Consider the following 25,043-nt stretch of genomic DNA (forward strand, 5'->3'; position numbering starts at 1 on the left):
ACTTGAACGCATTAATAGGTAAACACTATATACAAGGGTCTGGTCATGTTATGTACAAAAGAGAAGAGAAGTTCGAGGAAATACAAGGGTACCATGGAGTTCAGGTTATTTGCTGAGGGACAGGGGGGGAGAAGGGAAGGGGGGAGTGGTATTATTCCGGGAAGGCTTGTTTGAAAAGCCAGGTCTTGAGTTGTTTTTTTTTATATTTGTGTGCTAGGCTCAAGCCGTAGATCAGTTGGCATTGAATTCCAGAGTGTGGGTCCGGCCAGGGAGAAGGCGCGGTCTTTTGTGGCGCATAGGTGTGAGGACTTGAGGGTCGGGGCTTGGAGGGTTCCCTTGTAGGAGTATCTGGTAGGGCGGCTGGAGGTGTGAAGGCGGATGGAGTTGAGCCAGTGAAGGTCGTTGTTGTGGATGGTTTTATGAATAATGGAGAGGCATTTGTAGGTGATGCGATAGTGGATAGGGAGCCAGTGAAGCTGCTTGAGGACCGGGGTGATGTGGTCAGTTTTGCGGGTGCTTGTGAGGATTCTGGCAGCTGCATTCTGTAGCAACTGTAGGGGTTTAAGGGTAGAGGCAGGGAGACCCAGTAGCAGGGCATTACAATAATCAATTTTTGAGAAAATGGAGGATTGGAGGACGGTGCGGAAGTCGTTGAGGTGGAGGAGGGGTTTGAGCTTTTTGAGTACATGGAGCTTGTAATAGCATTCTTTGATGGTAGTATTGATAAAAGATAAATAAATAAATAAATAAATTCTCCACACATTAGGTACATTTTCCATCTCATCCCAAACAAGCATAAACCACAGAATAGGCACATTACTCCCAGATTTCTCATCCTTTTAACATCAACTTCCGTGTGATGCTTGGGGTTATATCCCTTTCTCCAGGGGTCTCTCACACCACGTCCCATCTGTTAACTCACATCTACTCAGATCTTTCACACTTCTTGCTGGTCCTCCTGTCTCCATCCTTCCAGCAGTGTTTTGGGCTCCCCGGTCACCTCCACTCTCTGGAACTCAACTTCCTCATTTTGGATCCACCCCTTCTGGCTTCGGGGGTGGGGGAGGTATGAGTAGGTAGGGCGGGAATCTGTCCTTGACTGTTGGGGATAGTGGGACTTTGGCTATCACTTGAGGGTGGGGGTTCCTTGGGTTGAGATGGGGTTAGCACTGACCCCTGCTCAACCTCTGTTTCCCATGATTTTTTTTTCGGGCCAGTGGTCCTTTAAGGCAGTGGCGGCCCCGTGAGGTTGGGGCCACCGTCGCATTAAAGGGTCGCATGCCACGTTCTTTTGTCCCATGGTGTATGTCCATGAGACAAAAGAACACGCCATACAGCCACAATGCTTTTCAGGGGAAGGGTCACACTTTCATGGTGACACCCACTCCCTCGATAGTGGGACCTTACATGCAATAAATCATTGCGGCTTAGTGCTTCTAGGCCATAGTTAGACAAAAATACCCCTGCAGATTTAATATATTTGCCTTCACTTTGTACCTGGCATTATTCCTCTGCATCTTACATTACATACAGTAGATGGGACTTCGCTGAATGCTCATGAAAACAGATATACTTTTAGTGCCTTCTTGAAAGATTTGGGACAGGCCAGTTTGCAGGTTTTCTGGTATTGGATTCCAAAATATTGGGCCTGCTACAGAGAAGGCCCTTTCTCTGGTAAGATCGAGATTAGCTACTTTTGCAGACAGGACCTCCAGCAAATTTTTGTTAGTGGATTGTAAAGTGTTTGTGGATTTATAAATGCACAAAACTGCATAGTATCACTATACAATAAGATGTGAATGAGGGTTGTTAACTTATACTGCACCCACCATTTAATTGCAAGCCACTGCAATGAGATGAGAACTAGAATAGCCTTTTTTTTTTTTTTTTACCACAAATACCATCCTGTGGCAATTTAGAGGTATTACACTCTCAAACAGATGAAACATTTTAAATAAGCTTTAAACAATGAGTATCCTGTGATCTCCCCCACCCAAAAGAATCTTGTACGACTGGAAGTGAAAAAGTGCACAAATTTGGAGGCCTCATATATATACATGTTTATATAGTTATATATAGAGTAATATAGTTATTGATATATATAGCTACTATATATTTATATACTTATAGTTATGTATATGTAATAGAAAGGTCCTCTGCCTTCCTAAATGATTTCTGTCTTCCTGCTTCACTAACTTCCCAGACTTAGTCCAGATTGTTATTGGCAAGGCCCCTGCCTCTTTCTGAAATAAGCTCAGCATGATAAAAGACAAGCATCCCATGACACCAAAGTGTATTCTTACATTTAAAAAGGCTTTACCATATTGTAATATAGCAGATAATGGCAGAAAAAGACTAATTAGACCAACCAGTCTGCCCAGTTATTGTGTCCACAATGCTAAGGATATATCCCAGCTGTCAACCATACAAGCGGGACCACTGTAAGATGTCACAACCTATCCAAGACAGTTTTTGTCACCTTCCTCCTCTGTAGTTTACCATCCATCTTGAGTAAATTAGGGTATCATATCCCATTTGATTCATATTTAGCACCTCTCCTGACCCATGTTTAAACACATGGGGGTTGATTTCAATAGATTTATATACTTAAAATCAGCTTTTGGACACAAAAATCTAACCAGTTAAAAATCTCCCCATGCGCCTGCCCACCCACACTCCTCCCCATCTGACAAAATTCTCCATAAAATCCCTATACACACAGATTTAGCTAGACACAAAAGGGGCCCAGGTCAGGGAATGTTCATGATGAAGGTTTTCAAATTTTCTGCCTGATTCACTAAGGCCTTTCTCCCATTCTGTGTTTATGAGAAAATACCTTGATGAATCAGGGCCCTTAGCCAGTTAGCATAATATTCTTCACTAGCCAGCTAAATTTGGCAATGCAAATTACAAAATAACATACATAAAAAGCACAGATAAAACAATTAAAAACCTGATTTTAAAAAAATGTAACATAAAATTAACAAATAGCCATGCTATGGTTACACAATGTTATTAGGAGCTACCGCCCAAGAAAGAGATCTAGGCGTCATAGTGGATAACACATTGAAATCATCGGTTCAGTGTGCAGCGGCAGTAAAAAAAGCAAACAGAATGTTGGGAATTATTAGGAAGGGAATGGTGAATAAAACGGAAAATGTCATAATGCCTCTGTATCGCTGCATGGTGAGGCCGCACCTTGAATACTGTGTACAATTCTGATCGCCCCATCTTTAAAAAGATATAGTTGGAGATCCAGAGAAAGGGCTCTAAACTAGGAGTCTCCAGGTCAAATCTGGAAGATTCTCAGGTATGGCTATAGAGCAGTATTTGTTAAATAATATTCATTGTATTTTTTCTGCATGGATAAAACTGCAAGCCTTTTATCCTCTCTACCAGATGTATATTGATCAGCACTAAATCAATATCCTCTTTATAAAGCAATCAGGTCCATAATTTCAGTCAATATGATTTTCATTTACGACACTTACAAATCTCAAGAAAAGAAAAGCTAAAATCAGCTTTTGTTCTTTCTAGCAGTATCAAGCCTTGCTCACTGGGTCACAAGATGTACTTTGTGTTGTTGTCCTTTTTTCCATTTGCTGTACAATAACATGTGAATAGGAGGGAATGATAAAAAATGCTCATGCTTCCCCAAGAGTATGAAATTAGACATAGCAATGTGATTGCAATTCCTCCATCATGTCACCTCTTAGTGCCAGACCTGCCATATTCACACCATCTTCTAGCATCACAGTTCACTTATACTGTATAAGCTGATTTTAACAGAAATATTTTCCTGCAATGATACTAATTTTTGCTTATAATTGTGTTTAGGAACATGTGTTCGCAGGGCCTCTTGTGTTTTATAGCAGCCTGAGGCTAGATTCTGTGACAAGAAATTTGAAATTGTTTCTTAATCCTGCAGTAGCTCTGCAGTATATGTCCAGAGTGTCAATTAAACAGTGAAAAATCATTGCACGTAGAAAGACAATGTTTCTTTTTGAAACTGGACTTAGAAAACCATGTTATAACAAATGACTCTCTGTCTGACCTTGGAACCTAGTGCACCTCCGAGACCCAGCTGAAAGCGGTACATTTGTCTTGATCTGCTTTCCTGGCCAATTCACTGCAATATGAAAATTTGCTTTTTTCCTGGTCTCCTGTTGGACAGCATGGAAGTTGCTAAGAGCAGTTCCAAAAATTGTGTGGTCACCGCTGAAGTAAAGATTCAGAAAACAGCTTACCATTCATGTGCGGGAAAATCTTGAGTAAGAATAACAAGAAAGTATACAGGATCTTATCCCTTGTCACGTAGAATACTGTAGAGAAAGATAGCAACAAAGACTTGACTATGCAAGCATCCATCAGATTTCGTGTTCAGTGCAGATAAAATGAATAGCCACCTCCTTAAAAATTACTGTGAGTGGGGGAGAGGGCAGGGGGCCCAAGACAGGTTACGCCAAGTTACATATTCTACACCGGTTGAAACCATTATTAACTTTTGAAAACTAATCTTTTCAAACATAGGTGCACTAGGTGGCTATTCATTGTTACTCAGGTAGAGAATCCATCAAGCTAGGTTGAGAGAACACTGCACAAATCTCATCTTTGGGTGAGTTTCCTCACTCCGAAGGTCCTCAAATCTTTTCTCTCTCTCTCATAGCTAGGCTGGCTCTCCGGGTAAATCCAGGCCTTAATCCTTCCAAAGCAGAACTTCTATACATCCCAACAAAAATCAACTCATCTCAAGCACCCTGACTTCATCACTCAGTTCTACACCTCTCTCTTTTCCTTCTGCTAGGAATGTAGAAATTCTCATGGATCATTCTATATCTTTTTCTTCATGCATATCTGCCCTCTGTTCCTCTCAGCTTCCAGACATACATTATAAAAATCTAGTCTTGTCAGGCATTTGACTTTTGCTGTCTTATCTAAGCACTCTTTATGTCACATTTAGATTACTGCAATGCACTGCGGGCTGGCCTCCCCCAATCCCCCAATCCTCCTATCCCCTATTTCAGAGCTCTGCTGCTGCCTTCTTTATCAGACTTCCTGCTATTCCCATGCTACCACTTGCTCCATACCCTCCACTTGCTCCCTGTCAAATACTGTCATCAGTGTGACATCTTTCAGTTAACCTTTAAATACATTCACAGCTCTGTCCCATTCAGGAGAATAAGTTATAGCAAACTAGCACTTCTGACAATAATCATTCCATTTGCCTACAGAATGGCTAATGAGATTGTCAGCAACCATGCAAATGCCTATCTGGAATGTGTAGGCTGGAATAAAATCCCATTTAGAGTTCTTTGCCTGGGAGTTTGAGTTTTATGGAGTCCATGCTCATCAGTTTCATTTCAACAATTAGGTTCTGCTCTTATGTTATATCTTCATCTTGCTGAGGAGATCTTATCCCAGAAAACTAATTGCATGTTGTCTCTTCCTTTGAACTAAAATGCTTGGATGAATTGAAAAAAAGAAAGCTGCTGAAGGGTTATGGCTCCAGTTTAGAGTTTTATGATGAATAAAACAAAAACGGCACACCCAAACATCTTTGCTGTTGTTTGAAATAATGTTTATCATTGGATGAAACATGTGGCCCGAGTACGTACAGGACTTCATAAATATGCTGAAAGGGCTTCCTACAATTACAAAAAGTGCAAGTGGGTGCATTCTAAAAGGCTGATGTAGTAAGGTATGCTGCACTTCACAAAAGCATTAATGTCCAAAATCTGCCAAACAGTGCACATTATTCCATTTCTGAAATTTTACATGCACCATTTGCCATTTTCTCATATATTTATTTAACTTTTGCAAAGCGCAACACCAAATCTATGTAAAATAGGTAATGAGCTGCATAATTATGCAAAGCAGCTCATTTCCTTTGCTCATATATGTTGTGCATAAAAATGTGCAAAACTATGTTTTTATACAAAACTTGGGTGGGACAGATACTGATAGGATTATGGTTAATCGAGTTTGTCCTTCTGGGTACAGTAACCAAAGAATACCCAGTGGTATAGCACTAAACGTTCAGGGGTCCTTGTGGTAAACAAATCAATAAATGAAAAGAAGAGGTGAGAAATCTAAGCATTTCAACCTTGTTAAGGTAGGTTTCGGACCCCCAACACGGACCGTGTTTCACCACATGGGCTGCGTCGGGAGGGACAGAGGCCCAAGAAATTAACTGAAATTATTTTGAGAATAAAGTTTGTTTTGCTCAGCTGCTCATGGCGATAGACTTAGGGGCAGATTTTTAAAAAATACGCGAGCGCGTACTTTTGTTCGTGCACCAGGCGCAAACAAAGTACGCTGGATTTTATAAGATAAACGCGTAGCCGCGCTTATCTTATAAAATCCGGGGTCGGCGCGCGCAAGGGGGTGCACATTTGTGCAACCTGCGCGCGCCGAGCCCAGCGCGGCCTGCCTGTTCCCTCCGAGGCCGCTCCGATTTCGGAGCGGCCTCGGAGGGAACTTTTTTCTTCCCCTACCTAACCCAACCCCCCCGGCCCTATCTAAACCCCCCCCCCCCCCTTACCTTTGTTGGCAAAGTTACGCCTGCTCCGTCCTCCGGTCCCGGGGGTGTGGTCCAGAGGCCTCGACCACGCCCCTGGGCTGGCGCCACGCCTCTGGGCCCGCCCCCGAAACGCTGCATCGTTTCGGGGACACGCCCCCTCCCGCCCCTTTTCGAAAGCCCTGGGACTTATGCGCGTCCCGGGGCTTTACGCGTGCCGGCGGCCTATGCAAAATAGGCGCGCCGGTGCGCGTGGCCCTTTTAAAATCCGTCCCTTACTGTTCCTGTTTACCTCCTTGAATCGAAACTGCATTTCTCCTGTGAGTACATTATCTTTCATCACATCTCTATTCTATGAAAATACCTTGACGCACCATTATCAGTTAATTTCTCGGGCCTCTGTCCCTCCTGACGCAGCCCATGTGTTGGATTCGTGAACCCTTGGGCCGGCTCAGACAGTTGGTGACTCACCGAGGAGATACTCAGTGGGTGTCGAACCCGGGAGGCGGCACAGACAGGAGACCAAGAGATCTTCACCACTGGAGACCCGAGGTCCCCCCAGGAGGAGCCCGTGAGGACCCAGGCCGCTTGGACTTACGAGTGGTCTCCTGCAAGGTGGTATCCCGGGAATGGAAATGAAGAGTTGGAGCCAGGAGGCCAACTGGAACTTCACCACTGGAAGCCCGCGGTCCCCCCGAGAGGAGCTCGTGAGGACCTGGGCCGCTTGGACTTAGGTGAGGCCTCCTGGACGAAGCCAAAGTCGGAAGCCAAGGACGAAACTGGATCAGAAGTCAGTGGACGGAATCCGGAGTCAAAAGCCAGGAGACAGAAGCCGAAGTCAGAAGCTGAGGATGAAGCTGAATCAGAAGTCAGTGGACGGAAGCCGGAGTCGAAAGCCAGGAGTCAGAAGCGGAAGGTTCCGAAGCAGCAACTAGCAACTCTTTCAGAGTGAACCTCGTTGCAAGGCAGGGAAGAGATCCTGTTGCAGGGTTAAATACCCTGGGAGCGTCTGACGTCATCCCAGGGCAGGGCTGCATTTCCCGCGCTGGCCTCTTTAAGAGCAGAGCCCCTGCGCGCGCAAGCCTAGGGGGCAGGGCCAGCCGCAGAGCAACAACAGTGTCTCCCTTGAGGAGGGAGCACTGCAGCCAGGGTCGAGCAGGCCCGGGGAAGCGTCGCAGCGGCCTGGGTCATCCCCGAGGTAAGTGGAGGGACTGGGGCATGGCCCGGGACCATAACACCATGTGGCGAAACATGATCCGTGTTGGGGGACTGAAACCTACCTTAACAAGTCGTGAATAAAAGGTTGAAATGCTTAGATTTCTCACCTCTTCGTTTCATTTATTGATTTGTTTACCACAAGGACCCCTGAACGTTTAGTGCTATTCCACCGGGTATTCTTTGGTTATCACCACCTAGTATACTGCTCTTCATCTCCACTCTATTATCTTCTGGGTACAGTGTCATCTCACAGCCAAGGATTAACAAGAGTTGTGGTGGATTTTGATTGTTTTTAAAACAACTCTCAATATAGTTCAGGTAAACATTGTTGCAGTTTTACCATATGCAATGCTTCTTTTAACATCAGCAAACCTCAGTACTTACTTAGTATATTTCCCGCATGAGTTATTCTCCAATCATAGAGGTCCTGGTGATGGCCAAAGTCCAGTTGAACTCAATGATCATCCTGGGAGATTTTAATTTACATGTGGATTTGCAGCCGCTTGAACCATTCTGTGAGTTTTTGGATATTATGTCAGCTAAGGGTTGCAATTGTGCTAAAGTGCAAAAACAACACAGATCAGAAAAAAAAAATCAAATTATAGCTAAACTATCCAACATCCAAATATGGAGTCAGGCTCTACAGAAAAATCTCTAAGAAGGTGAATAATAGAAAATCTTCGTACTTGAAGCTGAACACTCTAAACCCAATGGGGCAGATTTTCAAAGCCCTACACGCGTAAATCCAGGAGGATTTACGCGTGTAGGGGGGTTACACGCGCCAGGCCTATTTTCAAAAGGCCCAGCGGTGCGTGTAAAGCCCCGGGACGCATGTAAGTCCCGGGGCTTGAAAAAAGGGGTGGGGCATTGGTGGGGTGTGGGTGGGGCGGGCCGGGGGCGGGGCAGGGCCGGAGCCTCCAAGCAAAGCGGCCATTTGCTGCTGTGCCTGGGATTGCGGGCCGGCCTATGGCTAGTGCGCGCAACCTATGCCTGCCCTGAGGCATGCGCAATTTATAAAATAAAGGTTAGGGGGGTTTAGGTAGGGCTGAGGGGCGGGTTAGGTAGAGGAAGGGAGGGGAAGGTGGGGGGGTGAAAGGAAAGTTCCCTCCGAGGCCACTCCGATTTCTGAGCGGCTTTGGAGGGAACGGGGAAAGCCAGCAGGGCTCCCTAAGGGCTTGGCGCACGCAAGGTGCACTATTGTGCACCCCCTTGTGCTCACCGACCCTGGATTTTATAACATGTGCGCGGCTGCGTGCGCATGTTATAAAATCGGGCGTACATTTGTGCGCGCCAGTTGCGCAAAATCCGGCCCAATCTGTGCAAGTCTTGTCCACCATTACAATCATTGATCTTCAAATAAATGCCCTTATTTTTTATATATTTTTAAAATGCAATAAAACATCTATCAAGCAGAACTTGTCTTTAAGAGTGAATAATGTAGAAAAACAGCACATATACTGCTGGCATCCTCCCCACTGAACTTACGTTCAATAGTTCAATTAAAGGCAATTTGTGACAATGTTAAGCCAGTGATTCTGAAGGTTACATATATTCTTTATTTGGTCATTTACCAGCAAACGTAAAGCAAGCCTTTGTGTGACCATTGTTAAAGAAGAAATTTCTTGATCCACTAATATTCACAAGCCATCGTCCCATCTCGTCTCTACCCTTCTTTGAAAAGATTATTGAGAATGTGGTTTTAAAATAATTGAATGAGTTTCTTGAAGAACACTTTATTCTTGACCAATTTCAATTTGGATTCCAGAGGTGTTTTAATGCTGAAACTTTTACTTCCAGCTTTGATACCTTTAGCTGTGGATTTGATTGCGGTCAGAGGTATGTGTTAGTACTTTTAGACATCTCTGCAGCCTTTGACACCCTAAATCATCAAATACTTATTCACCATTTAAGTGTGGTAGGTGTCATTTTAAAGTGGCTGATGTCGTACCCCTCTGATTGCCAACAGCAGATATGAATTGGATCCACTGCCTTCATCTAGCATCCAGCCTCAACTGGGTTCCACAAGGTTCGGGGTTATCCGCTACTACTTTTAACATCTGTATGGCCCCATTATATGAGCCATCACCTTGACATGAATGAGCCTTGACATGACCCCCAAGATGCAGTCCCGCCTGGGCATAACAGAAGGAGATGCAAACTGCTTGCAAATTGGCAAATGTCTGTTTGGCAACGTCAACTCCCAACCTATTCCTATCAAAAGAAATGAAAAGTTGGGTGGAGTGTCTATGGCCTTCTGTCCGCTCCAGGTAGAAAGCTAAGGCTGTCTTGCATCAGGAGCATCAGGACTACATACATAGGGCTGGGAACATCTCGTAACTTGGAACATGGAACATCTCGGAACATGAAACATCTCGGGACATCTCAGGACTTGGACTCACGAAACATCTTGGGACATGGACGCACGGACATCAGGACGAGAATGACATGGAACAGAGTGCCTTGTAGAAGCGAGAAAGGACATCATTGAAGACTCCTGGACCAGAAGCTGGAGAGCAGTCCAGCTAGGAACTGACTCCTTGCGAAGGCAAAGCTAGAGTGACTGCAAGGCTCTTAAATAGGGCTGAAGATGACTACGCCCAGGGAGGAGCTTCAGAGGGACTACTCCCTACTGGCCCTTTAAATGCAGGGAGAAGCCGCGGCCGCGCCCCTTAGGCAGAGGGGGCAGGACCTTGGACAGCGGCCATGCTGCCGCTGAGAGCAGGAGCGAAGGAACAGGCTGCAGGCAGGCCCTGATGTCTGAGGCAGCTCCTTGCCGCACAAGGAAGACGGGCAAAGCAGAGGTGGCGTCCATGCCGCTGAAGAGCAGGCCGAAGTCCTCAGCTCCCTGCTGCAGTGAAGAGGACGTCGGCAGCTTCTGGGCCGCGAAGGCAACAGCGGGGTCAGCGGCCATCGGGCCACATGGAGGAACACTCAGGCGGCTCCTGCCGCTCGGGAAAGTCTGGGGATGAAAGCGGCCTCTGGCCGCAGAGGTAAGCAGCCTCCTGTGGCTCTGGCCGCGGGAGGGTTTGCAACATATGATAGATTGGAAAAGAGCCAACATGGCTTCTATAAAAATTATGTCTACTAAAATCTTCGAATTGTTTAAGATGGCTGACAAGCTGTTGGTTGAGGGAGATGCAGTGTATAAACAGCCCTTAGTTGAACTGAAATGCATTTTTAATTCACTCAGTCAACATGAGACTAATCTTGTTTTTTTCTTTGGAATAAGAATATGTATTGGACCACCATTGCAGTCAGTGAACGAGGCAGGAATACAGAAATAACCTAGGTTGCTAGTAAGGGAGAATGACTTCTAATTTAATAAAAAAATATATAATTATTCTTCAGACATCTGACGAAGTAGACTGTGTTTTCCAAAGCTCTTGCCTCAATAAATTGGTTAAGTCTATAAGGTGCCACCCACCTCATGTCATTTTTGCTACACCAGACTAACACGGCTATCCCTCTGAAGATCTGAAGCTTCAAACAAATCATATCATTATCTGTCCACAGCTGTGGTGATCACAAGAACTATAAGTCATTTTGAGGAAAAATATAGAATATCTTTAAGAGAACTTTCCAAAGATTGGTGTTAAGAGTTTTAGAGACCAGTATTCTGAATTGCATTTACATTTTTGTATGTATTAACATGTATTAAAAGCACTGTTAGCACCCGTAAAGCTAGTTTACTGTCATAACACTGTTTTTAATACATGCAAGAGCTGTAATGCAAAAATCAAGCTAAAGAATAATGGGGAGCAGAGAGAGCAATTGTTTTCTACATACATGTCAAACCTAGATGGACCATTTCTTGTATTCTCATTATAATTATGCAACATATAAAGATTCCTGTTTCTCTTTATGATTTCCATTTTTTACTATTGATTCCTTTGGAGTCAATGCTCTGGAATAATTGTTATAGCAGGATTACAGAAAGCACCAGGCCAGCAATTGCACAGTACCCCTCTCTCTACTTCAAACCAGGAAGTGCTGCTACATCCTTCATTCCAGAACTTGAGAGAGCTTTTCCAGTTATCTGTGCCAGCCTAACACAGGCTATGGCATAAAGGCTTTCCTTAGCTATCAAATGTCTGATGAGTTTTACTGTATCAGCTGGTTTCTAGTTATGTATAGTCCGTATTATTTATTGAGTACCCCAGCCTAGGAGTAGGTGGTAGACACAGATATGACTGAGAAATTAAATATGAGTTATGTATATTTGTGAGTCATTATTGGGCATATTTTATAATTCTGGAGGTAGATATTCAAAGGGATTTCTCCAGGTTATTTTTACAGTATCTGGGCAAACCGAAAGACCTGATTTTCAAAAGCATTTACTTGCTTAAAAATGGGTTTTATACATGTAAATGCACTTTACCTGTGTAAGTAGACATTTGAAAATTGCTACAATATATGCCATTGAATTGTCCTTAGGATTTACCCGTGTAAGTGCATTTTACATGCGTAAATGGCTTTTGAAAATTGCTACAATAGTAATTTTATGCACAGAACTCCTTTGAAAATTCTCCTGTTCAATTTTAAGTTCTTACCCTTTTAACTGGATAAAGTTTACCCAGATAAGTCATTATGCGGGTAAAATGTATCCTGATAAAAGGGGATCATTCTGGGGGGGGTTTCTGGGTGGGTCAAAGTTATTTGGATAACTTGGATATCCAAAGTTATCCAGTTAAGATATCCTGGTAACATCAGTCATGCTAAGTGGTAGTCCTAAAGTAATCTAGATAAACTTACCTGGATAACTTTGGATTTGTCCAGGTATAAGGGGTTTTGAGAAGGTTTTCTAGGAAGCCAGACTAATTTGGTGGTGGTGAAGAAACAAAGATAATTACTGCACAATGAGAATTCACTGATCAGACTTGTAGAAATAACTACGATTGTAGAAATGCAAAAAAGTAAGCTAAAGTTTAACCGGTATGTTAAAGGTCAACATTTAGTTATGGCCTTCTGGGCTCAATTTACATGAAATCATATGACTCACAAGAATCCAGTCTTATTAGTAAAGATGAAATAAAATTATAATACCAACCAGTTGAAAATGTTATGAAAACAAACTAACCCCTTGGTGTGTAAGTTTAGGGGCAATGACATTTAACTGAGTGTAATGGCTCAGAAGAGCTGAGCCGAGCTGGCATTTATATTGTTTGGTATAAGATATCTTATAATAAAAGAATGTTTCTTAGCTTGTCGGTATTAAGCATTTTTTCAGCCCACAAAACAGGTATATTCAGCAGCACAGCTTTGTCATTGAATATACAGTGTAAGTTATTTAGGTATGTTTATCTGGGTAACTTACCCAGACGAACCACAGCTAAATATTGATCCACTGTGATCAGGGTCTTGTATGTAACCTTTGGCTGACCTCATTCACCCCAATACCGCTCCTGGACACTGTCATGCTACCGCTCCTCCTTAGGTGCATGCATGGCATGCCGATTCTTAAAGAGTCCACAGCGGGAAAGCTCTGCGCTGCCTTTGGATGACATCATTGACCCCTGCCTATTTAAAGCCCTGTTGGACTACCAACAATTGCCTCAGCAACAGGTTCTTCTGCTTTGCAGTGCGTGTTGCTAGTTGTCTTTTTGCCTTTGCCTTGTCTGTTGCCCTGCCTTGCCTCGCCTCATTGCCACCTTGCCTTGCCTCTGTGTTACCTTGCCCTCTCCGCACGGCCTGTGTTTTGGTCCCCTGTGCCTTGTCCATCTGTCTCTGCCTGATTCCTAGTTCTGACCTCTGCTATGGATACTGGCTACTCTTCTGGACTGTCGCCTGCCCTGACCCCAGCTTGGACCTTGACCCTCCTTCCTGTTGCCTACCCCATCCTTAGCCCGGACCCAGGTACTGTCTGCTCCAAGCTTGACCTGGACTTGGATACTGTTTGCTCGCTGCCTGGACCCAGATACCATTGCTCACTGCCAGCCCTGTCCACTGCCCGAGATTTGACCTCGTCAGGTTGCTCCTTTACGGGACTTTTGCCCGAGCTCTGCCGGCCCCTGGAACCCAAGTAAGGGCTCAACCTGTGGGGAACGGGGCTGATATAGGTGAAGCCCCAGCTCCAGTCCTAGTAAGAGCGAATCCACCAGCTGTCGACCTGGGCATGGCGGGTTTGCCTGTTAAGTTGCGTCGACCACTTTCCGGCACAAGGGGCTCACATCTGTGATTATTGTGCAGTTACGAAACCAGACTTGCATCCTTGATCTTAGTCAATAGAATATATACAAGATAGGGGGGCAAGACACGTCATGCAAAACAAGATAATTGATTGCTGATGACGTTCAGGTTAGGGCATTAAGGACGTTCAGCTGCTGATTTCTATGACCTGTATTATATATACAAAAGACACTTTGAAGAGTTATTTCATTTTTTACTCTTCTGGTTGGTTTTTTTTTTTTTTTTTTTAATTTCATGTTTGGACTTTTTGCCATTTGATGCCATCTGTTAACCTCACCCAAATCCTCCTGCACAGGTTTAGTTCCAGGGAACATTTTCAAGGCCCCTTGTAAACCAAAGAAATAGAAATGGAATTCTATGTGCATGGACTCTTATCCAAGAACATGCAATTCCTCATCAAGTTCCCCCCCCTTCTCCTCTTTGTTGTTGCAGTGCACATCAAACCCATGATATTCTTGGAACAGTTTGAATTATATAATTGTGCTGCTCTAAAAAAATCATGTGACTGGCTGAGTAATTCCCTGCAGAAGGAGACAAACTGCATGTTAAAAAGCTCAACAAATTCTCTCTAACCAAAAAAAAAACAAAAAAAACCAACCAACCCAACAACCCAAAACATAAGGTGGAAATTTCCACCGGTCTTTAAATCTGGCGGCCGCTTAAACAGCTTTCTGTGGCGCTGGGCTTTATTACTTGAAGCTTTGTGTTTGTTTTAAAGGGGGGGAGGGGAATAAAGGGAAAGTGCCTGAACGTAGTAATTTCCTTTCTTTAGCCCTTGCGAGCGGGTTCCTCTTCACCCTCCCTGCCCTCAGCAGCTGCCCGCGTCTTGCAGTGCGCGGAGTACACGGCTCCGTGGAGACCTCGGCGAGGCGGGAGCAGTCGGTTCACGCCGTGGAGGTAGGAAACGTTCACGGCTCGGGGGCTGCTGGCGGCTCCTCCCGCTGCGTCTAGTGAGAAGGGGAAAACGCAACTGGTGAAAAGGCAGTAAAGGGGGCGTGCAGACGGCTCCAGGGCTCGGGAAACGCTGTTTGGCGTTTTCCTGGCTTAAACGTGGAGGGAGCCGTGAAGCATCGAGGCGAACCTTTTTTTTTTTTATTGATTTTAACTCTTTCCGTGTGCTGGGCCCCAGACGGTAAACAGGGGTGTGAGTGTTCTGCTTTTCCTTCTGTGTCTGTGGTCAGGCCATTGCAATTTGTTTTCCCAAAGCTGGCCGGCTGAAATGAAAGGGGGTTGCTCTTGAGTCTGAGCTGATCTGTAAGAGAGGCGCTGCTGTTTTCAGAGGAAGAAAAAAAAAAAAGCGTGAAAAGCTTTGCACTGTCTAGGAGGTAGGCAGCTTCTGAGCATCCCTGCACATTTTATTTTTTTCCTGAATTATTAATATTTAAAGTAAAAATGAAAGGCGGAAAAATGCATTTATATAATTTTGCTTGTCAGGAACCTTCTGGAACATTCAAAGTCTGTGCACCAATAAATGTTCAGAAAACCAGCAGAGGAGGGATTTACCCTCCTGCTAAATTTGAAGCAAAAGCATAGTAATGGTTGGCCAATCTCAACAAAGCAGCATAATCATTCAGGGTACTTCAAAAAGCTTTTGTGATTGGATATGAAAACTTTTTAAAAATATATTAGAAATTATCTGGACTATTCATTACGTATTAAATCTAAAAATTTCAAATCAAATGTGAGATGCAAGAGAGAACACCAAAATCTGATAGGGAATTCAGCCTATCAAACGGGCAATTTATGTGGTTAATGCATGCATAAGTTACAAACAAATTTCAAAGAGAGAGTGCACATGCATTCATTATGAAAATTATTCCACCCAAAGTACCTGTATAAGTTATAACTCTTCTGTGGAGTGCATAAATTTCCTGTGTAAACTTATACACTTAGGAGGTAATGTTTAAAATGATTGACACACTTAAAACTTGTATTTACACATGTAAATTGGCTTTTAAAAATTGCTATGATAGTATGTTACATTTACATGGGTAATTCCTTTTAAAATTCACCTTTCTGGAGGTAATTTTCAAAGGAGTAATACATGTCAAATGTGACATACTATCGTAGTAATTTTCAAAAGCCCATTTACCCACATTAAGTGCATAGGGATGGTAACTTTAAAATGAGTGTGCATACGCCTGCGTATGCGTGTGCACATACACAGGAATTTTAAATCGTCTGCGCAACTGCACATAAACTATTTAAAATACACTTGGTGGGAGTATGTGTGCTACTAATTTTAAGTGATTACACGAGCAAACGTTAATCGCATATCTTCCTTAGGAATTTATCAACTTTGCACACAGCTAAGTAGATTTTAAACATGCAAGGGAGGGAAATAGTCATTTTGACCACCAGGTGGTCCAGACTATCCAGGACTGGTGCTTCCATTAGGCAAACCAGGAGGTCACCTAGGGTGCCAAAATTTCGGGGGGGCAGCAAAATCATGCCATCGCAAGGCATGAAAGGGTGCTGTGCCAGATCTAATACTGCTAAAAGAAAAAGGGAGCACTGTGCTGGAGCCACTGCCACGAGGAAGTGCAATCCTGAAGCTGCCACCAATAGCTAAGCTGGAGAGGGGAGTGCATGACTGAAGGATGGCCCTGGGTGCCAAATATTTTTGCACCAGGCTCGAATCTATCCCTAGGTCATCCAGACCCCTCTGGCATGCAAATGTTGGCCCCACCATGCCCTTGACACACACTAACTCCACCCTTTTTTCCACACATTAGGTTGCTTACACACATAATTGTGCCATTTTAAAGTTTGAGTTGCTCATGCTCGGCCTAGATACTCGCATATGTGGGCCTTTTAACATGAGCAACTTATTGAAAATTCACCCCTTAACGTGGGAAAAACCTATTGATGATTCAATGGCATATACTGTAGACATTTTCCAAAGTCAACTTGCATGTGTAAACTTGTATTTACATGTGTAAAACCCATTTTTAAGCATGGAAATCATCTTGAAAATCAGGCCCTTTGGGGCAGATTTTCAAAGCCCTACGCGCACCGGGCCTATTTTCAAAAGGCCCGGCGGCGTGCATAAAGCCCCAGGACGCGTGTAAGTCCCAGGGCTTGAAAAAATGGGTGGGGCGGGGGCATGGCCGGAGGCCTCTGCAAGGCTGCTGGGCCGGGGATCGCGTGCTGGCAGTTGGCCGGCACGCGCAAGTTAGGCAGGCGTAACTTGTGAGATAAGGTATGGGGGGGGGGGGGGGAAGGAAAGTTCCCTCCGAGGCCGCACATGTACCTTTCAAAATCTGCCCCTACGTGCGTAAGTTTACACAGGAAATTTATGCACTTTACAGAGCAGTTGTAACTTATGCAAATACTTTTGGTGGTAGCAGTTTTCAAAAGCTCATTTACCTGCATTATTGGCACTTAACCTATTGACAATTCAACAGCACAGCATTTCTCAACTGGTGTGTCGCCACATTTCTCGGTCCACCGCTGGCCCAGCTGCTCCCCTGCCCCAGAGAAATAGGAACTCATCCTCCGCCCGGACTTAAAATGTGGATAGCCCAGGTGGAACACGGCAGGAGAGCTGGGCAGCGGCACCAGCACCAGCATGGTCTCTTCTTCCCGCCCCCCTGTGGCCCAGAAGAAGTGATATGCAGTGGCTGTATGTGCGGGAAGAAAAGACCATGCTAGGGCGGGCAGCATCGGCCTGAAGAAAAGAGGCATAATCCGAAGAAGAGAGGTGCAGCTCAGAGCAAACAAGGAGCAACATCCGCTCCCGTGGCCAATGGGACTCCTTTCTCAAAGCCTCGAGGGCTGGAAGTGGAGGAGGCTCCTGCTGCTGCCACTAGGGTTGGAAGTGGAGGAGGCTGCTGCTGCCGCCGCTAGGTCAGTGGGAGGAGAGAGAGAGAGTGAGTGAGCAAGCATGTGTGTGTGTGTGAGACAGCACGTATATAAGTGAGTGATTGAGAGCCTGTTTGTGTGAAAAAGAGTATGTGTGTGTGATATAAATTGTGTGTGTGTGTGAGAGAGAGCATGAATGTAAGTGTATGATTGAGAACCTGTATGTGTAAATGAGAGATCATGTGTATGTATGATTTAAGAGCCTGTGTGTATAAGTAAGAGAGCATATGTGTCTGTGTGTGAATGAGTGTGCATGTGAGAGAAAGACAGCGTGTGTGATTAAGAGCCTATATAAGTAAGAGAGAAAAAGCATGTGTATATGTGCGTTATTGAGAGTCTGTGTAAGTGAGAGAGAGCATGTGAATATGTGTGTGATTGAGAGCCGTGTGAGAGAAAGAGAGAGGGCTTGTGTGTGACTGAGAGAGAGGAGAAAGTTGCAACCAAACCATCCCTCCTCCTGCTAATTCAAAACAATCTCAGGGCACCTGGATATCCTACGTTTCCAGGTAGGCAGAGCAAAATATTTTTTAATCCTTATTATTTTTCATTATTGGGTCTGTGTCTGCTATTTGAAATATTTTATTGGTATCTAGAATTTTTTTATATGAGTTTTAAATTATTGGATATTCCATTCATCAGCTGTTTTGAAATAATCTGTTTTTTGTTAGTTTGGTTTTATTGCTATTGATTTCATATTTCTTGTTTTGTTTTATGAGGACTGGTGATGTTTCTCTTTTTTCTTTGTTACACTGCATACAGTCTCTCTGGCTTGTGGTTTTCAGTTCAGTTTTTGTCTGCATGTTTCTAGTTATGCTTTATGGTCTCTTTATTCTTTGTTAGGAGAGAATCTGTTTATGTGACTGAAGTGAGGTTTTCTGCTGGTGTGTAGTTTCTGTGTAGGGCTCTATAGTAACCTGGTTTGTTCCGTTTTCCAAATAGGAGATGTATTGGTGTCTTAAGGCCTAGTGTAATATTTTCAGTGTTGCCTTTTCTTAGGTAGGGTGGTTACTGTTTGAGTGCTGGAAATTGGTGCCTTTTTGGTTTGGAATGTGTACTATTTATGCAATTTTTGTTCAGACAGAGTACTTATTTTTTTCCTTGTGTCATTCTTAACAATAAAAATAATACTGAGCCTTTATTTTTTATTTCCACTGTGAATTGTAATGAGCAGTATGTCACATGTGAGCGTTGTCTGTCAGGGTGGGAAAAAGGGTGAGAAACACTGCAATAGTATATATTGTAGCAATTTTCAGAAGCCTTTGAAAATTGCTACAATCTATGCTATAGTTTATTTAGGTTTTTTATACCGTTACATCATTCGTGAGACCATCACAATGGTGTACAATTAAAATGAAAATACAATAGTGTCATGAATACAATTAATAACAATTAATATCATAAAATGTTGGTAACATTAAATTATTCTAAAACAATAAAGCATTATTACATCCTTAAAGTAAAATATAAAATCATAAAATAATAAAATCAATAAGCAAAAGATTACAATATAGAACTTGCTGGTTTACTTGTCATGCCTCTGTATATGCACATGTAAAAAGCCACGTCATTAAGTCTGTTATAAATTTCTTAATATCTGTCTGCAGTCTTAAATTGGTTGGCAATGTATTCCAGAACTTAGGGCCTGCTATGGAAATTTTTCTGTCCCGAACCTCACTGAGTCTTGCTGATTTAATCGTTGGAACAGACAAGAGACCCTTGTTACTAGATCAAATGTCTCTTTGTGGGACATGTAGGTGTATAGAGTAATTAAGCCATTCTATATTATTTCCGTGTATTATCTTATGCAGAATGCATGCTACTTTGTATTGTACGCGGATTGTTATGGGTAACCAATGTAAGGTAATTTAGTACGGGGGTGATATGCTCACAATTTTTGTTCCAGTCAAAACGCGTGCTGCTGCGTTCTGTAGGACTTGCAAAGGCCTAATATTGCTGTTAGGGAGGCCAAGCAGTAGTGCGTTGCAGTAGTCTGTTTGATAGTATCAAGGATTGTAAAACAGTTCTGAATTCCATTGGTGCCAGAAGAGGTTTAAGCTTTCTGAGGGTGAGTAGTTTAAAATAACCCTCTCTTATTTTTAATGCAATGTGCTTTTTCATTCCAAGTTCTGTACCTATTGTTATCCCAAGGTCCCTGACAAAGGCGCATGGCTGTATCTTCGAATTATTTTTAAGGCAAATAGGTTGGATGTCCCTTCCCATGCACTTGCATTCCAATAAGAGTATCTCCATTTTGTTAGTATTTAAAATCAGTTTTAATGGAACAAGTAATTGATTAATCATGTTGAGGTACATTGATACAGTTTTTTAAGGATTGAATTGTCAGTAAGTTTTACTGGAATAAAGTGCCCTTAACATTGGTAAGTGGGCTTTTGAAAGTTGCTACAATACTATATTACATTTAACTTTAAAAATTACCTTCCAATTGTTTTTGCTCAGAAATGTTCGGCATACAAATTAGATGACATTCCATAGGATCATACTTTCAAAAAGAGTTTGCTATAATCATAGATTGGGAAATATCAGCATTGCTTTTTAAGTGATATTGACGTGAAAGGAAAAAAATAAAGCAGTGTTCCTTTAGCAAAATAAGTTGCTTAGAAAAATAAAGGAAAATTTATGTCAAGAGACTATAAATGTGTTGAAAAGTGTATTTATCCTTAAGAAAAAATAAGATGAGACTGCAATAAACATATAGGGGCCGATGTATTATACCACAAATAGATTTGCAAATGATTTTGTGTGTTAAAATGGCAAATGCATATTCGTATTTCTGAAATTTTGCATCCACTATTTGCGGCTTTAATGTGCTTAATTTAGTGTTTGCAAAGCCTGTTGGCAAAAAATATGCTAAATCACTAATGAGTTAAAAAAAATATGGCAAATTAGCTCTTTGAAGATGCAGAATTAACCAAATTATATGTAAAAAACTTTGCAAAAATGAAAACGTTTGTGAAACTTAATTACACCAAATTTTATTGCATAAAATAAATACTGTGATTTGGATTTCTATATTTATTTAAATGAATCGGCACAGTGAGAAAAACTTATAGAAACATATAAATGATGGCAGAAGAAGACCAAACAGCCCATCCAGTCTGCCCAGCAAGCTTTCACACTTATTTTTTTTCTCATACTTATCTGTTACTCTTGGCCCTTATTAGTAACTATTTGGTTCTATTTACCTTCCACCCCTGCCATTGATGTAGATAGCAGTGCTGGAGCTGCATCTAAGTGAAGTATCTAGCTTAATTGGTTAGCAATAAGCAAGCTACTCCCATGCTTATTTGTTTACCCAGCCTGCGCAATTCAGTCCTTGTTGTTTGATGTCTGAATATAAATCCTCTTTTCTTCATCCCCCTGCCATTGAAGCAGAGAGCTATGCTGGATATGCATTGAAAGTGAAGTATCAGGCTTATTTGGTTTGGGGTACACCCCCTCTTTTTTGTGAATGCAAATCTTTTTTTCCACATTTCCTCTTGCCGTTGAAGCATAGAGCAAAGCTGGAGTCGCATTAACCATGGGTATGTTTATTGCATAAGGGTATTAATCTCCAGGTAGTAGCTGTCATTCCCGCAAGCCACCCCATGCCTCTTATCTTCATTCACATCCTCTAGATTTTATGGATCCACATCTCTTTGAAATCCTTCACAGTTTTGGTCTTCACCACTTCCTCCGGAAGGGCGTTCCAGGCATCCACCACCCTCTCCGTGAAGAAATACTTCCTGATATTGGTTCTGAGTCTTCCTCCCTGGAGCTTCAAATCGTGACCCCTGGTTCTGCTGATTTTTTTTTCCAGCGGAAAAGGTTTGTTGTTGTCTTTAGATCATTAAAACCTTTCAAGTATCTTAAAGTCTGTATCATATCGCCCCTGCTCCTCATTTCCTCCAGGGTGTACATATTTAGATTCTTCAATCTCTCCTCATAAGTCATTCAATGAAGACCACCCACCTTTTTGGTCGCCCTTCTCTGGACCGCCTCCATCCTGCCTCTCCCTTCGGAGATACGGTCTCCAGAACTGAGCACAGTACTCCCAAGTGAGGCCTCACCAAGGACCTGTACAAGGTGATAAACACTACCCTTTTCTAACTTGATATTCCTCTCTCTATGCAGCCCAGCATTCTTCTGGCTTTAGCTATCGCCTTGTCACAATGTTTCGCCGACTTCAGATCGTTAGACACTATCACTCCAAGGTCTCTCTCCTGCTCTGGGCACATCAGCCCTTCACCCCCCATCGAATACAGTTCTTTCGGATTTCCACACCCCATATGCATGACTCTGCACTTCTTGGCATTGAATCTCAGCTGCCATATCTTCGACCACTCTTCCAGCTTTCTTAAATCCCGTCTCATTCTCTCCACTCCTTCCGGCGTGTCCACTCTGTTGCAGATTTTAGTGTCATCCGTAAAAAGACAAACCTTACCTTCTATCATGTCCGCAATGTCTCTCACAAAGATATTGAACAGGACCGGTCCCAACACCAATCCTTGCGGCACTCCACTTAACACCGCTCTCTCTTCAGAGTAAGTTCCATTTACCATCACACATTGTCTTCTGTCCGTCAACCAGTTTGCAATCCAGGCCACCACATCGGCACTCACTTTTAAGCTTCTCATTTTACTCACAAGCCTCCTGTGCGGGACCATATCAAAAGCTTTGCTGAAATCCAAGTAGATGACATCGAGCGCTCTTCCTCGATCCAATTCCCTAGTCACCCAGTCAAAAAAGTCAATCAGATTTGTCTGACAGGATCTTCCCCTGATGAATCCATGCTGCCTCTGGTCTAGCAATTCTTCCGACTGTAGTTAGTTCACTATTCTTTCTTTCAGCAGCGACTCCATTACTTTTCCCACCACCGAGGTGAGGCTAACCGGTCTGTAGTTTCCAGCCTCCTCTCTGCTCCCACTCTTGTGAAGCGGGACCACCACCGCTCTTCTCCAATCACTCGGCACCACTCCCGTTTCTAGGGATCTATTGAACAGGTCACACAGCGGAGCCACCAGCACATCTCTGAGCTCTCTCAGTATCCTGGGATGAACCTCATCAGGCCCCATGGCTTTGTCCACTTTCAGTTTCCCCAGCTCTTCCCATACATTCTCTACTGTAAATGGAGTTACATCTACTCCAGTTTCTTGTTAACTAGCGATGGTCCTTCTCCAGGGTCCTCTTTAGTGAACACTGAACTGAAGTATTCGTTTAATATTTCTGCCATTTCCTCGTCTCTCTCCACACATTGATCCTTTTCATCTTTCAATTTCACTATACCACTTTGAACTTTTCTCCTTTCTCTAATATATCTGAAACATGTTTTGTCACCTCTCTTTACCTCTTTGGCAATCCTTCTGCTTGACTTTTTGCTATCTTGATTACTTTCTTTGTCTCCCTCAGTGCTACCAGATATTCTTCTTTATGCTCCTCCCTTTGGGATCCTTTATATTTTTTTAACGCTGTTCATTTAGCCTTTATTTTGTCAGCCACCTCCTTTGAGAACCAGATAGGTTTAATTTTTCTTTTGTTTTTCTTTACTTTTCTAACACGTAGATTAGTTGCCTTGGTAATTGCTCCTTTTAGTTTGGTCCACTGTTGTTCCACATCTCTTTTGTTTTCCCAGCCTTATTGCTCTTCCTCCAGGTACTTCCCCCATTACATCAAAGTTTGTGTTTTTGAACTGCAAAACTCAGGTCTTTGTGCTTCTTCTCTGTATCCTTTTTGTGATATGAAACCATACCGTTTGATCACTGGTGCTGAGGTGGGCGCCCACCTGGGCATCAGAGACATTATCTCCATTAGTGAGCACTAAATAGAGTATAGCTCCCTCCCTCATGGTTTCCATTACCATTTGTTTGAACAGAGCCCCTTGCAGGGCATCCACTATCTCTCTACTATTGTTACATTCTGCAGAAGGGATTCTTCAGTCTACATCCGGAAGATTAAAGTCTCCAGTGATTACCACTTCCCATGGGGTTGGCTCGTTTTGGCCAGAATTGTTTCCATTTAGTATATCTGCCCCCTAGTTTCAATATATAGCTGTGACAGACATCCTCTGTTAGGTGAAAAGAAACATTGTACAGCATTAGTCATGCTGTATAAGAACAAAAGGAAATTGTCAGCACTTTTTCCTAGAACATAGCCTTGTCATCTTAGCTGCCAATATCTTTTTTTTTTTTTTTCCACTAAAAAGATGTCCAATTTTACTTCTGAATTGATTTATATTTTGGGCAAATAGAGCAAAAAGTCTTCAAGGTGGACTTGGATATTTTTGCTGTTACAGAAGACATGGTTCAGTGAGTCTCATGAATGGGGTAAGGCCATATTGGGCTATAATCTATTTAGGAATGACAGAAATGGGGGGAGAATTAGCTTTTTATGTCAAAAACAATATCCAAGCAACTGAAATGCTAGGGGTATGGGGAATGGAATAAAGCGCTGTGGGCAGATACTGGTGTGGTCTATAGGAATGTGCATCAGGTGCCCGATCGTTTGCGCTTTCGGGTTCATGCGGCCGCGGGAAAATCTCGTTTTCCCACAGATCGGCATTTTTTTTTTTTTTTAGTAAAAAAATTGTTTTTCGGCTTAGCGCGCACTAACAAAAAATAAAAAGTAACAAAAAATAACAAAAATAAACGGTTTTTTGTTAGTGCGCGCTAACTCGAAAAATGATTTTCACAAAAATTTGGGGGAAAAAGTGTTCGTTTTACGTTCTAACATATAACGAATTAAGAAATATCATACGATATTTCAATTCATTATAAAAATGACCTAATGATCTACAGGCCTCCAAATCAAACAGAATGGGACAGAGATCTGACTAAAGACATTCTAAAACTATGAAAGAAGGAAGATTTCAGTCTTCCAGATGTGGATTAAAGTATCCCTGCTGCAGAATCTGCAAGAAATAGAGCGATTAGGAATGTGCATTCGTTGAAAATGAAACTGCAGAACACGACGAATAAGGCTAATTCATTTTATTTGGGGGCCCCCTGAATGAAAAGAACCTTATTTGTTTGTTTGGTTTTAAACTCATTATTCGGCCCTTGGTTAAGCCCGAAGCTGGTACCCCGCCTAGGGTATAGGATGAGGCTCAAAGCAGGGGCCGTGGATTATGCTCAAGCACAACACCAGCGTCTCTACCTAGACTCAAAGCCTAGCGTGATGCTGGGGACCTTGGCTGAGATGCCCAAAAATTAAACTAAAAAAAAAACCAAAACTTACCTGATCCCGAAGGTTGTGTCCCAACGCC

The 25,043-nt window shown here is 42.9% G+C and overlaps 1 protein-coding gene across 3 annotated transcripts in view; it reads left to right on the forward strand.

Moving 5' to 3' along the window:
• Positions 1-25,043, forward strand: part of PHACTR1 (phosphatase and actin regulator 1) — a 647,384-nt gene that overhangs the window by 188,056 nt on the left and 434,285 nt on the right. Inside the window, exon 1 of one of the 3 annotated variants that reach the window (XM_029590672.1) lies at positions 14,662-14,818. The exons of the other annotated variants lie outside the window; for them this stretch is intronic. The gene's annotated coding sequence lies outside the window, so the exon portion shown is untranslated. Of the gene's footprint in view, positions 1-14,661; positions 14,819-25,043 lie in introns of those variants that run through there. 3 annotated transcript variants of the gene reach the window in all.

This window comes from Rhinatrema bivittatum, chromosome 2 (assembly GCF_901001135.1).
Source record: "Rhinatrema bivittatum chromosome 2, aRhiBiv1.1, whole genome shotgun sequence".
In the NCBI taxonomy this organism is placed as follows: Eukaryota; Metazoa; Chordata; class Amphibia; order Gymnophiona; family Rhinatrematidae; genus Rhinatrema; species Rhinatrema bivittatum.